A 14,552-nucleotide genomic window follows, 5' to 3' on the forward strand; every position below is an offset into this window, starting at 1 on the left:
CCACCATTGACGTCTGCAGGGAATCTCTTGTAACAAGGATGGACTAACCTTCCACGTCTAATGCCACAAGCTGTACCAAATTTCACAGAAGTAAATCCCCACGTTAAGCGGGTTTGCATATTCAGGCTCCTAACTATGAAAACATTTACGATCACTCCAACCCCAATCATTTCACAGAATCAATCTGTTCTATATAAGTTATTAGGACGTAAAATTGAATATAGTTTATACAAAAAAAAAGACTTTTATGCATTGCAAAAACCTGCAACGTCCAAATATTCACCACAAACTTATAGTCGTATCGACATAAACAAAAAAACAAAAAAAAAAAAAGTGTGGAGCAGGAAACCACTTTACATAAAAGTCTAGAGAGGGTCAGTGAATACGTACAAACTGGTAGAGCGGTTTGGGTCAATAGTCTATCAATCATAAGGTTAGGTGTTCAAACCCTGTAGGAAGTACTCGTTTTGTTTTTTTAAGTGTGTTCCTATTTTCATCAGAGGACTGAGAACATTTCTTTGAATAAATCTTTGGCCACTACTTTTCCCTCAAACTCGATTAGAAGGGAACATTATATAAATTGCAAATCTAAAATCCACAGCTAAAAACAAAATATTAAGTATGTTCAATATTTCATTATTATCCTTTGATTTGTAATGATTATAAGCATTGATGATTTCAGAAGATTCTCCCCAGGTAGGGGTCAATGTATGAATGAGAGAAAACTGATAAAACATTATTAGTCCACTTTGAGCATGATCGAAGATATGGCCACGAAGGGGGAAATTTATGTCAACAGGGTCTCAAATTCTCCCACAGGTCATGCCCTAAAATCATTACTGTTTGAAAGGTTTCCTTAACAAATACTTTCTTAATAAAATATTACATTTCTTTCTCGTTCTACCTTTTGAAATGACAAAAATCACAATTTTAAAGAGAATTATAATAAGATAAGCGTAAAGGTTTATAGAACTAATGAAGTAAATATTATTGTGTAAGTTACTGATTTCTAATCGGATTAAAACTCGAATATTCGTTCGCATCGCACTTTAAAGTAATTATTACTGGATAAAATTCTTACTGAAAAGCATGTTTTACTCCAATTACTTAATCAATATTTTAATAATATTTTATTTTATTGTAATATTTTTACTATTCAATGTCGTATACACTTAATTTCCCAAAGCAAAACCTCGCAAACGTATAGTGGGCTAGTGAATATTATCAAATAAATTATAATTTAGTTTACGTAAATACTGAATCGCCTGATTTGAAACTTCGTACTATAAGTAATAATAACAATAATAATAATAATAATAATAATAATAATAATAATAATAATAATAATAATAATAATAATAAAATCATAGCCATATCTTATAAGAACTTGAGTCTTACTCAATAAATGTATACAACGTGGTCTCTATTCGAAGTTCTATTTATTTGAATTCGAACTTCGAGAACACGTAAAAGAAAAATGTTACTGTGGTGAGACTGGAAATAACCTTTAAGTGTTCTTTACCATTTACAGACAAATGCCTTAGACACATTTTCTTTTCTTTAAGTTAACTGATTCACTGAACGTACCTGAGTAACTTTTCTCTGTTTTCTACTTGGTTATACACGTTTTATAATCTTCTAATTTAAGCTTGAACGACAGGAACACGAATACAAAAACATCTAGAATCGTTGAAATTCCAAACGTCCCCCACTGGGAATCGAACCCGGGACCCCGTACACGAAAGGTACACCTGCTAGGCACTAGATCAACGAAGAGCGCGAATGAAATGTATTTTGAAGTGTCTGAAGTTTAAACCTATTTCATCCTGATGCAACATGTCTATTGATTTTTTTAATGTTTACCGTATTCGTTACTTTGAGGAATGGTGTATGTTATTATTATAGGATGTATTTGTATTCGTCTATACAGACAGTGTAATTGAAAGGTGAGTTCAGCAGAGATTATGTACTTCGCCGACATTATTTAATAGCTTTGAAGAAGAGATAGCGAAAATGAGTCTACATAATGAAGATGGAATTTCGGTAGGAGATAGAATGATGAGGTGTATATGGTTTGGGATTGATATGGTTGTTATTGCAGAATCTGAAAAGATAATTAATAAGATGTAAAAAAATTGAGAAAGGCTTCTGATTCCTTGGTGATTAAAACGAAGGGACCGGTGTCAAATATAGAAGTAGGCGTGGGAGAATACATAAAATGACTAGTTTTTGATATCTGAGTAGTATTGTTAGTGATTATATGACATGCGAACGTGAAATAAAAGCAAGGATAGAAATGGCGAAAGAAGCCTTTAGGATGAAGAAAATACTATTTTGTGGGACCTTGAATAGAATTGAAAAAAGACTCATAAAATGATTCGTGTACTGTATTTTACTGTATTTATAGGGCAGAAACATGGGCATTACGCAACAATGATGATAGACAATTGAATGCTTTCGAAATATGTGCGTAGAGATGAAAAGAGAGAAATAGCTGGTTTGAGAGGAAAACGAATGAGAGGGTGCTTCAAATGGAAGAAGAAAAATATTATTGAGAAGAGGAAGAGAAACTGGTTGGGATATTGGTGAAGAATGAACTGTATCTTGAGGGATGTGAGGGGGTATGGTGGCAGGAAAGAGAGGGAGGGGACAAGTTAGACTATATATAAACAGAATTAATCTATTGGCGATATAAAAACAGACAAATCATATGTGAAGATGGAAAGGTTAAAAGAAGATCGTGGAGCATGGCAGCTTCTCAGCCGCGGTAAGTGACCCACTGGTAATGGCGGAATACTTCTGATGTAATGATGCTGATGATACACAGTAGAAACAGAGTCATTGCTAATAGGAATCACAATGCAAATTTCTACAGGTTGTCAAAATGCCTTGCTCTAAAGGCTGTAGAAAACTATGTTACTATGCGAGGAAAAATCATAGGTCGAGTAACTATGGGACAACTGCCATTTAGATAGCTAGAGGTATGGGCTGTGACAAGAAAACAGTGAAGAAATTGATTTAGTGGTATGAAGGTGGGAATATTTCACATCTTGGACGAGAAGTTGGAGACCAATAATAATAATAATAATAATAATAATAATAATAATAATAATAATAATAATAATAATAATAATAATAATAATAATAATAATATAATAATAATAATAATAATAATAATAATAATAATAATAATAATAGTAATAATAATAATAATCATCATCATCATCATCATCATCTTAGGAACTTATATTTATTTCCAGCAAGACTTTAGCATGAACTCCTAGTGCAGTATTATTTTTTAAATGGTCATTATAAAATTGTCAAGCTAAATTTTAAAAAGGTATTATAAGAGGTTATTTATTTATTTATTTCACAATTCATTTCTGCCAATAGTTTTTTCCTCTCACTCCCTCCTCATGCGTAACCAGGAGGAAGCTGCCCGCCCCCAGGTTGGGAAACACTGCTTTCCATTAAGGAATTTTGACAGCCTGTTAGGAATTTGCATTCGGACTAATATCAGGAAACTGCATTCTTCTGTTTCTACTGTGCATGCACCAGTGAATTTCCATGGAAGATCATGAATAATTCTGATAATTTATGTAATATTTATGAAAAAATATGTAATAGAGCCAATACCAATAACATACACCATTCCTCAAAGTAACGAATACGGTAAACATTAAAAAAATCAATAGACATGTTGCATCAGGATGAAATAGGTTTAAACTTCAGACACTTCAAAATACATTTCATTCGCGCTCTTCGTTGATCTAGTGCCTAGCAGGTGTACCTTTCGTGTACGGGGTCCCGGGTTCGATTCCCAGTGGGGGACGTTTGGAATTTCAACGATTCTAGATGTTTTTGTATTCGTGTTCCTGTCGTTCAAGCTTAAATTAGAAGATTATAAAACGTGTATAACCAAGTAGAAAACAGAGAAAAGTTACTCAGGTACGTTCAGTGAATCAGTTAACTTAAAGAAAAGAAAATGTGTCTAAGGCATTTGTCTGTAAATGGTAAAGAACACTTAAAGGTTATTTCCAGTCTCACCACAGTAACATTTTTCTTTTACGTGTTCTCGAAGTTTGTCTTTGTATTTCTATCGAATTCGAATAAATAGAACTTCGAATAGAGACCACGTTGTATACATTTATTGAGTAAGACTCAAGTTCTTATAAGATATGGCTATGATTTTATTATTATTATTATTATTATTATTACTTATAGTACGAAGTTTCAAATCAGGCGATGCAGTATTTACGTAAACTAAATTATAATTTATTTGATAATATTCACTAGCCCACTATACGTTTGCGAGGTTTTGCTTTGGGAAATTAAGTGTATACGACATTGAATAGTAAAAATATTACAATAAAATAAAATATTATTAAAATATTGATTAAGTAATTGGAGTAAAACATGCTTTTCAGTAAGAATTATATCCAGTAATAATTACTTTAAAGTGCGATGCAAACGAATATTCGAGTTTTAATCCGATTAGAAATCAGTAACTTACACAATAATATTTACTTCATTAGTTCTAGAAATCTTTATGCTTATCTTATTATAATTCTCTTTAAAATTATGATTTTTGTCATTTCAAAAGGTAGAACAAGAAAGAAATGTAATATTCTACCTAGGTATTTGTTAAGGAAACCTTTCAAATAGTAATGATTTTAGGGCATGACCTGTGAAGGAATTTGAGACCCTGTTGACATAAATTTCCTCCTTCGTGGCCATATCTTCGATCATGCTCAAAGTGGACTAATAATGTTTTATCAGTTTTCTCTCATTCATACATTGACCCCTACCTGGGGAGAATCTTCTGAAATCATCAATGCTTATAATCATTACAAATCAAAGGATAATAATGAAATATTGAACATACTTAATATTTTGTTTTTAACTGTGGATTTTAGATTTGCAATTTATATAATGTTCCCTTCTAATCGAGTTTGAGGGAAAAGTAGTGGCCAAAGATTTATTCAAAGAAATGTTCTCAGTCCTCTGATGAAAATAGAATAACACTTAAAAAAACAAAACGAGTACTTCCTACAGGGTTTGAACACCTAACCTTATGATTGATAGACTATTACCCAAACCTCTTTTTAACACCGTTTTTATTAACTAATGGAGTTGGATACATACGATCATTAACACAACTGCAGAACAATATAAATATCTACAGCTAATAATGCACAATATAACTCAAGGGAAGAGAAAAAAAGAAAAAAAGAACTGCTTATGGAGCATAGATATAAGTTGTACATTTTGTGCGTCTTTTTTTTAAGAACTTATGTAGGGTATACACAAGTTTTACAAATTACTAAAAACTCATTGGAGTAACAAAGGAGTACATGTTAATTACGCATATATGGTAGTGTCGAGAAAACGAGCAAAAGTACAAGTTTTCATAAGGGAGTTCATTTTGTCTTAATTAGTTTCAAGATATTCAATATAAAGCGAAGAATTACATGCAGTTTCCACTGGGAGTACATACGTAATTGTTTGCGCTATAAGCCAGGTAACAGAGTTGTGTTTCCTTTTGGGATACAGAGAATATTCCGGTCGCAACAGGAGATTGACCTCGATTGAGCGACGAGGTTGGCGCATAATAAGACCCAAAAATTGCTGCAATTGGTACCAGATTTGTTTGCTGTTCAGACAAGTTGTTAATCTATGACTCAAGGAATCAGCGGCACCACAGAAAGAACATATTATATCGGCACTAAACCCACATTTATTTCGTTTTACTTTCGTATCTACAATGTCATTCATTACTATGTACCAAAAGGTTTTATTTTCTGCTGTTGAATATTTTGAGTGTATATTACGAAATATTATATGCCAATTGTATTCTGGTTCTTTTTCTATCAATTTGCATCTTGATAACTGTTGTAGGTGGTGCATGTACCATTGTTTACTTGTTAAAGTCAAAACATCGGGAGTTCGATGACATTGATAGATATAGGCACACAAGACATTAGTTAAGTAAGAGCAACTTGAGAGAAGGGAAATGATCGCCAATGGCAGTGTTGGATCGATCGTATCCAATAAATATCGCAGCAAGTGTCTAGTGGGAGAAGGTACATCTTCAACTAAGGCAGTCAAGTTACGTCATATAAACAAACTCTCAGCCTTGAACTGCACGTGAGTCATGTTAATGCCTCCGTTCGCTACCGATAAACAGATGTCATTATAGCGAACACGAAACACACAATTGTTCCACATAAACCAACCACAAACACTTTGTAGCATTCTTGCAGGGATCTCCATCCGGAGTAAGAATCGCCTTGATCAGGCGGCGCTTGCCACGCCGGTTTTCTTGCAAAACGTGAGTAAGAGAACACTGTTCAGTTACATCAAACATAAGAGCCTTACTCCTAATTTTTACACCTTGAACGTGTGTCATATGAAAATCTAAGAGTTGTCCTTTATATTTTTTAACAAGGGGCAACAATGTTCTGTCGGAAAGAGCATCTCGTCGAGCCTCTAATAAACATCCGTAATAAAAATTATACAATTTCAGGCGATCACGAGAGCGTTCACCATAGAACCATTTACAGAAGCGTATTAGGTTAGGTTTACAATAGGTAGTCCACCATATGAGGATATTTAGATACCGTTTTGCTTGCTGTCTCCAATAGTCCCATTTACTCTGAAACAATGTAAGAAATCCCTCATCTGTTAATAGTATTTCATACATATGATAGAAACCACGTCCACGCACAATTTTGTCGTATGGAATCTTAATTTTCATCACTAAAGACAGATGATCACTAAAACAAACAGGATAATGGTATATATCAAAAAGCTGAGGTTTAAGAGATTCCGTCAAATAGAATCTATCGATTCTCGAGGCACTATTCTGGCGAATCAGGGTGTACCCCAACAGATCACTGTTCCTTAGTTGCCACGCATCGTACAAGGGATAATGAGAGACGAGTTCAAGAGAAGAACAATAATTAAACCCTGGGTCCATAACTGCTCTATTCAATACGCAATTCATATCACCCCCCAAAATGACATTGTCTGAGGCACAACTAAACGATGTCGCAACATCAGTCGCAAAAATTGTGTTGCGCGCACAACGATTATGACTTCCAGATGGCGAATACACATTAATCATAGTCATATCAAACAAATCACCTCGTATAATTCTACCACTGGGGTGACATTGTACATTCGTAAACGGTAACCCATCTTTAGCCAAAATCGCAGTACCAAGACGATTATATGTTGAATTGTTATAAACGTGATACGAATCATGTACATTCACCACTTCCGGACCTACCTCTTGCAGAAAAGCCACCTCAATTTCAGATTTTAACAAAAAATCAGACAGAGCGTGATACTGTGTGGGTAAAGATATTCCATTTAGATTAATACTAGCAATGGTAAGAACAATTGCCAAGAAAAGGTAGGGAAGGAGACAGACTTGATAGAACATGATGAGATGACGTAGATTCGAAGTGGGAGGACTAACTCGGAAACACACTAGAAAACATACCATGGCACACACACAAGAACCACTAGGTGACAGTGACACCAGAAAGTGGAGACTCTACAGATCCAGAAGCACTGTCTTCTACCAAAGTTGTTACAGCAAGCTGCAATTGTTTGGAAACATTAGCACTAGTTATCCTGTACAAAGCGTCACTAGCTGGTTTATCAGGTTTTCGAGCAGATGAAGAAACTTTACAGCCTTTCACCGTTTTCCGTCTCTTCTTATCTTGAGAGGAGCGCTCTTTAGAACTACTTTGCGAGGGAACTGAGACTAAAAGGAAGGTATGATTATAAGATGAAATGGATTTCTCACTCTCAGATGGACCACTGTCAATAGCAATAGGAACATCTGCCAGATCACTTATATCGTCAGGAACACAGTCAGCAGCGTCAGCAATAGAAACCGCTGTAGGTATCGAGTCGGATACACTAATTATAACTGGAGATGAAACAGAACCTGTTGCGGGAGGTAAAGAAACCTCGACAGGTGGCTGAATATCCTTAGTATGCTCAAGCACTGGATTAGATCTGCATTCAGAAGTAGCCGAAGCTACCGATGGAACAGTAGCAGTGTCAGCATTCACTATCTCCGCACAAGAAGGTAACACAGCTTTATCACTGTCACTAGTTAGTGGGGGAAAATCTTTGTCACTAAAAGACGAAGGTAATGAAACAACAGGTTGCACACTCGTAACCGAATTAAGTGTCCGGACTAGGTTACCTTCGGTTGAAGGTTGCACTATAGGTTTAGAGTTTACATTACGTCTATCACATTGGTCATATCGATGATTAGGGCTATTACAAGCAAAACAGGTACGTTCCTGACCAAAATAAGATACTCAGTATCGTTGACCTTGGATTTCAATAGACGATGGAATTGCCTTATCTAACTGTATGTACACGAATTTCCGCCCAGTACGCACTCGGTATCGATGACTACTATCATAAAACTCGTCCTTGATATTTTTGACAGTACCATATGGTGTCAACACTTTTAGTATTTCTTCATCGTCCAATTCACTTGGCACTAAAGACAATTTAACTAAAGTAATTGGCTTATCTGCAACTTCCACACTCACATCATACACTCCATTTTCATCAGTATATCGTAATCCAGAACTATTATCTCGAATTATCTGTTCACACAAAAGCTGGGATATTAACGAACACACAACGTCGGTAATTGTCTAATTCAATACTCACAAATTCGTCATTGCTTAACTTGAAATTGTCAAATATGAATTCATATATTCTATAAGTAATTGGGCGAGTAGGCACATTACTAAAGTTTACACGCAAAGTATTAACTCGCTTCACTACCATTTAGACGATCAGAAGAATTCTAACTTGAAGTATGAAGGTTTGCCGTATAAAAAAGCAACAGCGCATTCCACAGGTCTGCTCGCCACCGCTGCTACAACACGACTACCAACCTCTCGACCAGTTTTTTAAATTACTTTTTATTTACATTTTCGAATTACAGTGAGAAAGTTACATAATTTACAGTTGCAATTACTTACACACTAAAAAAATTGTTAAAGAAAAACTTTTACATTATAATTACACAGAGTGACCATAGAAGAGATGATGGAGGTAATTGGCAAAGAGTGTTTTCTTCCTTGGTGGGGGAAATTTACCATATTGTAGACACAGGAAGTCCTTGTACGTGTGACGTGCTTAAGGAGAACGGGAGAGAGAATATATTGAATGGTATTTGCACTAAGCCAAATGACAAAATCATGTTTCTGTTGTGGAAAATGTTTAAAATCAGATAACATAAGCATTTCAACTGTAATACAGTTAAAGCTGATCTTACACAGGTTTTGAATCATTTCACAATGGATTTTCCAAACTGGTGTTGATCTGTTGCAAAGCGCGAGGCGTTCCAAGGTATCCACTTTTCCATAGATATCACATCGATTGTCGTCTGTAATCTGGAGATGATGTCGTTTTCCCTTAGTGTCTATGATGTTGTTAACAACCTTGTACCACAGCGTTTCCCAACGGGTGTGCTGCGAATGGACCGCTAGTGTGACGCGAGGAAATCGAAACAAAATTATTAATTCTACAGCAACGAAATTGCAAGACATAGGAAAAAATATATATTTTTGTATTTCACATTACTATGAATTTCTACCATGGAAAAAATTACTGTAATTGTAATATATTATGCTACATCTATTACTGTGTAGCAGACAGTATTTCGTCTCGTAAACATTTCCACGGTTAGCTGCTATATTACGCTTCAATTGTCATACTAACACCGAGAAATGGAAGCACTTGTATGGTACGCGTCAAGTGGACGTTCTTAGAACACTCATTCGCATCGCACGTGAATGACAAAGCAACACTTTGTTCAACAGCTGTGTTTTGACTTCGACGCATGGCAAGCTGTGTGATTGCATTAATATGCACCAGTTTAGGTTAAAACAGCAAAGTTAAAAGTACAAGACATTTGTTTGTTCGTTAGTTATTTAGTGATCTTCGATCTTCGTGAAAGGTTGGATACAGTTTTCGTAAAAGAAAGCGTATTTTTAAAAATCTGATTTTTAAACTATATTTCATTGCAGTTGTTTTCTATTTTAAAATTAGAATAAAAAAATAAGCATAATGAATTAGCATAGGAGAAAGCCAGTGATCCAGCTGTCATCTCTATGAGAAGGAGATCAGTAATCACAGAAAAAATATCATGGTATTTTATATTTGTAAATAATAATAATAATAATAATAATAATAATAATAATAATAATAATAATAATAATAATAATAATAATAATAATAATAATAATAGCTATGAGTGTGCCGCGAGAATTCAGGTTACACTCGTAGTACGCCGCAAGTTGAAAACAGCTGGGAAACGCTGTTGTACCATAACGAACGAGCTGAGGTTGATAGAAAATTGAAGGAAATGTTCCTCCAAATCTGTGTCCAATTCGTATTAGGTAATTTGAAAGTTATGCGATGAAAGCGGCTGTTTCGTTGTAATAGCAACGTATAAAGAAGTTTGACACGGTTAGGCAGATGTTGGGTGCCACTGGCAGACAAAAAAAGTAAGGACATATAACGTCCGTAAAGTGCCAAAAGTCGGGTGGAATGAGAGGCAAACACACTGGTGATGTTCCATCATTGGTATGAACTAGAGATGAAAGTAATGTACTGTTTAGTTGGTCTCCAGTTCCTTGTATATTTTAGAATCCTCTGCGGTAGAATAAAGCTTTTATTTTACTTTCAACATGTATTAAGTTCAGTCCTCCTTCATGATAGGGCAAACAGGTAGCTCGATAGCGCACTCGAAAAATTATACCGGCCCACAAATACCAGTTACTGATGCAAGTTGCAGGAAAAATAAATGCCCAATACTTTGAGAACTGGCTCCACTGTTGGAAAATGGTATGACTTTGTAGAACCATTCCCTAAGGGCATGAGTTTAGTTTTCGCTCGATTAAGAAGTGCGTCTCAATGTTCACAGTACTTTTGAACACAATCTTCAACTAGTTCTAAATCTTGTGGGTCCCGAAGAAATACATTTACGTTATCAGCAAAACTACACACTTTGACAGAAACAGTTCAGATATGAAGACCTTGGATACGTTGATTGATGCTGTATAGTAAAGGACATATAGAAATTATGAATAGACTCATACTTAATGGACAGCCTTGCCTGACACTACGTTTTATGGCAATATGAGTGGTCAGAAACCCGTCGACTTTTAGTTTCGACTGTGCGGCATCATACTAAACTCGAATCCAACGGATAAATAAGTCTTCTACTCCCATATGTTGCTACAAAGACCACAAATAATTGTGATTTACACGACCAAATGCCTGGTTGAAATGTAAGGCAAGCAAGGCTTGACTAGTATTGTGAGACTGGTAATTCGCAATAACATCACGCAAAGTTTGTAGCACTTGGTAAATTTTCTTATCACCTCGTTCAACATTTAGATTATTTAAAGAAAAAGTTACAACATAAGCAGAGTGATCAGAAAAGGAAGCATGAACAATTTCAACTTGTTTAATACAGGGCACCATTGGTGGGGAGACATATATACGGTCAAGGCGTGATGCACTTTGATAGGATAAGTATAATCACGTGCCTGTGGCCTCAGGTATATCCCTGTATCTTGTAAATGAAATCCAGTCACTAATTCCTGGAGGACATGACTGAAATTGAAGCCTGGAGTTCGATCTTCAGGCCGTAAAACGCAATTATAATCCCCTGCCATAATTAATCTATCAACATTAGGTCCTGGTGTAAGAGCTACATTCTGGGAAAAGAAGAAATTTCGATTGGTTCGAGCATGTGAGGCACTCGGAGCATAAAGGTTGACAAGATTGATATCCCCTAGTTTACTACTTAATATGCGACCAGACGGGTGACACATAGGAGAAGAAAAACGAGTGGAAGACCTGAAAGCAATTGCTGTACCTGTACTATTATTGTTAAAATGTATGTGTGTTCGACTATGTATGATGGACTATGCGTGTTCGACTATGTATGATTCAGGTCCGGAACACCAACTTCTTGGAAAAAAGCAGCATCAATTCCTTCACTTCGTAGAAAATCGCAGAGTCCAAATTGCTTGACGGGGCTTTGTAAATTGTTAATATTAATTGTACTATTTTAAGCAACATCACATTGGCAAATACACACAATGACCAATAAAAAATAAAGTTCTTGAAAGAAAATATCAAAAACAGCATAGCAACTAACATAGGAATTAATTAGACAAAACTTAGAACATATAAATAGCATAGAGCAAACTTGACTTAATTAATAAAAAATAAACTAACATAGTTGAACCCAGTGTAACTTAACCCATTAAAAATATAACTTACAAGAGAGAGAACTACAGCATAGCAGCTCCTCTTGTACACATGCTAGACATATTTGCGTCAATTTCAGACTTTTTGAACAACTTTTGACTTAATTCGTTCCTTTTTGTACGTTTGCGACAAGTACGAGTTTCTTCGGTAATTTCACTTAAGTCTGCGATAGAAGAGTCAACCTGTATGTCACTAGACTGAGAAGACATGGTGTGATCAGTTGCATTGTTATCAGGAAAGCCATTCCGCTCTTGGGAACCAGGGAAACTGCAAACCTGCCCATCACTTTCTGTAGAATACAACTTAGCAGAAGAAACTTCTTGCTCACTAGGTATATTCGCCACGTCATGTGCAGAATGAGATGGAGGGACTTCCGTTGAAATGTGTACCTGTTGTACTGGAGATAAAGGTAGCTGAGGATCATGATCACAGTTAACTGGCTTCTCAGCAAAAATACCACTAGATGTATTTATTTGAACTTTTGACGAAAGAGGATTCGTATTGTTTGGCTCACACACGGAACTTGATAGTGCTGGAAAATTATTTTCGTCAAAGGTAGACATACTGGGGTCACGTGGGCACGAAACTATATTTGATGCCTTATTCCTGTTGCGAAATGGAACTGACATACTATCAAATTTAGGCATAAGAGTACCTGAAAGATTACTATTTTTAATTGTAGGAGCCACTTTTCCAGCATAACTGTTAGGATCACTGGGAACGCGAAGAGGACAATTGGAATACATATTTGCTCCATTGCATCTGAGACAGGTCCGTATCTGATTAGGGTACGTTACACAAAACTTTTGTCCTTGAATAACTACAAAAGATGGAATAGGTTTTCTAACTTCCATACGTATTAGCTTACGTCCCGTTCGTATTGTATACACATGTTCGACAGAATACAGTTCATCAGACATGTTAGATATGACACCATAGTCACTAAGTACTTTTCGAATGTCTGAATCTGCAAGTTCCATTGGAGTACATAACAGTCACAATTTGAACATCAGCCCACGAAACTGGGACTGCGTGATTTTCATTTGTATCAGTATAATATACAGTTCCATCAGAAGTACGCAAAACATTTTCACATAGGTCTTCCATACGAAGTTTCACAAACAAAAATTTACGATAAACGCCATTTCTATGCTTAATACATCATCAACAGAAAATCGGAAATTATCACTGAGCCACTGATGTAAGGTCACTCCGAAACACCACCAAAATGGTATTTTAAGGTATTTACCCTTTTTAACGACATGATGTATACAACTAAATCAGTATCAGTCAGAAAGACAAACACAGAAGAAACGAAAAAAACAGCAAACTTGATTGCTAAGGAAAGCAACGCTGAAGGTAAACATGTCAAGGCTTGTAGCACAGAGCGAAGTCACGTCTACACACTTCAACAACCAAACACAGTATGGGTTCGTACGTCTTCACTAAGCCTCTTTAGACTTTTATGTAAAGTGGTTTCCTGCTCCACACTTTTTTATGTCAATACGACTATAAGTTTGTGGTGAATATTTGAACGTTACAGGTCTTGCAATGCATAAAAGTCTTTTTTGTATAAACTACATTCAATATTACGTCCTAATAACTTATATACAAAAGGTTGAATCTGTGAAATGATTCGGGTTGGAGTGATCGTAAATGTTTTCGTAATTAGGAGCCTGAATATGCAAACCCGCTTAACGTGGGGATTTACTTCTGTGAAATTTGGTACACATCCAACAAACAGACTGAGATACTCAGACATTCATGAAGTGGTACTATGTTGAACAGGGTCGTATGAAAGTGCGCCATGGAATGTAATCGATTTTTCATATAAGGTTAACTGGGATATTCTGCACAGCAAGTCGCACGGAATGCCAACAGTTCATTTAGGCCAGGAGTGGAGAATGAAAGCTCCATTCGTCTTTGTCTTTTCAAATGTCGTTTCGGTGATACAGCAATACAAAATGAGGTCCGTGAGCAGAGACCAACATCATGTTCAGATGAGCTCCTCAGGAACCCTGTCAAAACAGATCTTCGATAAAATATTTGTGCATTGCAGTAAAGTTAGGGATACACCATAATAATGCTTTTCGCCGGCTGCGTACAATCGGTAAGGTGAAAAGGTTGAACTCATAAGTGTCATTTCAGTTAATACCAGCGAACAAGAATCATCGTCTGGAGGCGTGCAGTTCTTTGAACGAAGAAAATAGCCGGGAAAGTTC

General features: G+C 35.9%; 1 protein-coding gene across 2 annotated transcripts in view; it reads left to right on the top strand.

Moving 5' to 3' along the window:
* The window catches only part of LOC145678425 (alpha-1-inhibitor 3-like), a 2,648,409-nt gene that overhangs the window by 2,142,370 nt on the left and 491,487 nt on the right, over nt 1-14,552 (top strand). The gene's annotated exons all lie outside the window — the stretch shown is intronic.

The sequence above is a fragment of the Thermobia domestica genome, chromosome 2 (genome assembly GCF_964235325.1).
Source record: "Thermobia domestica chromosome 2, izTheDome1.hap1.1, whole genome shotgun sequence".
Classification (NCBI taxonomy): domain Eukaryota; kingdom Metazoa; phylum Arthropoda; class Insecta; order Zygentoma; family Lepismatidae; genus Thermobia; species Thermobia domestica.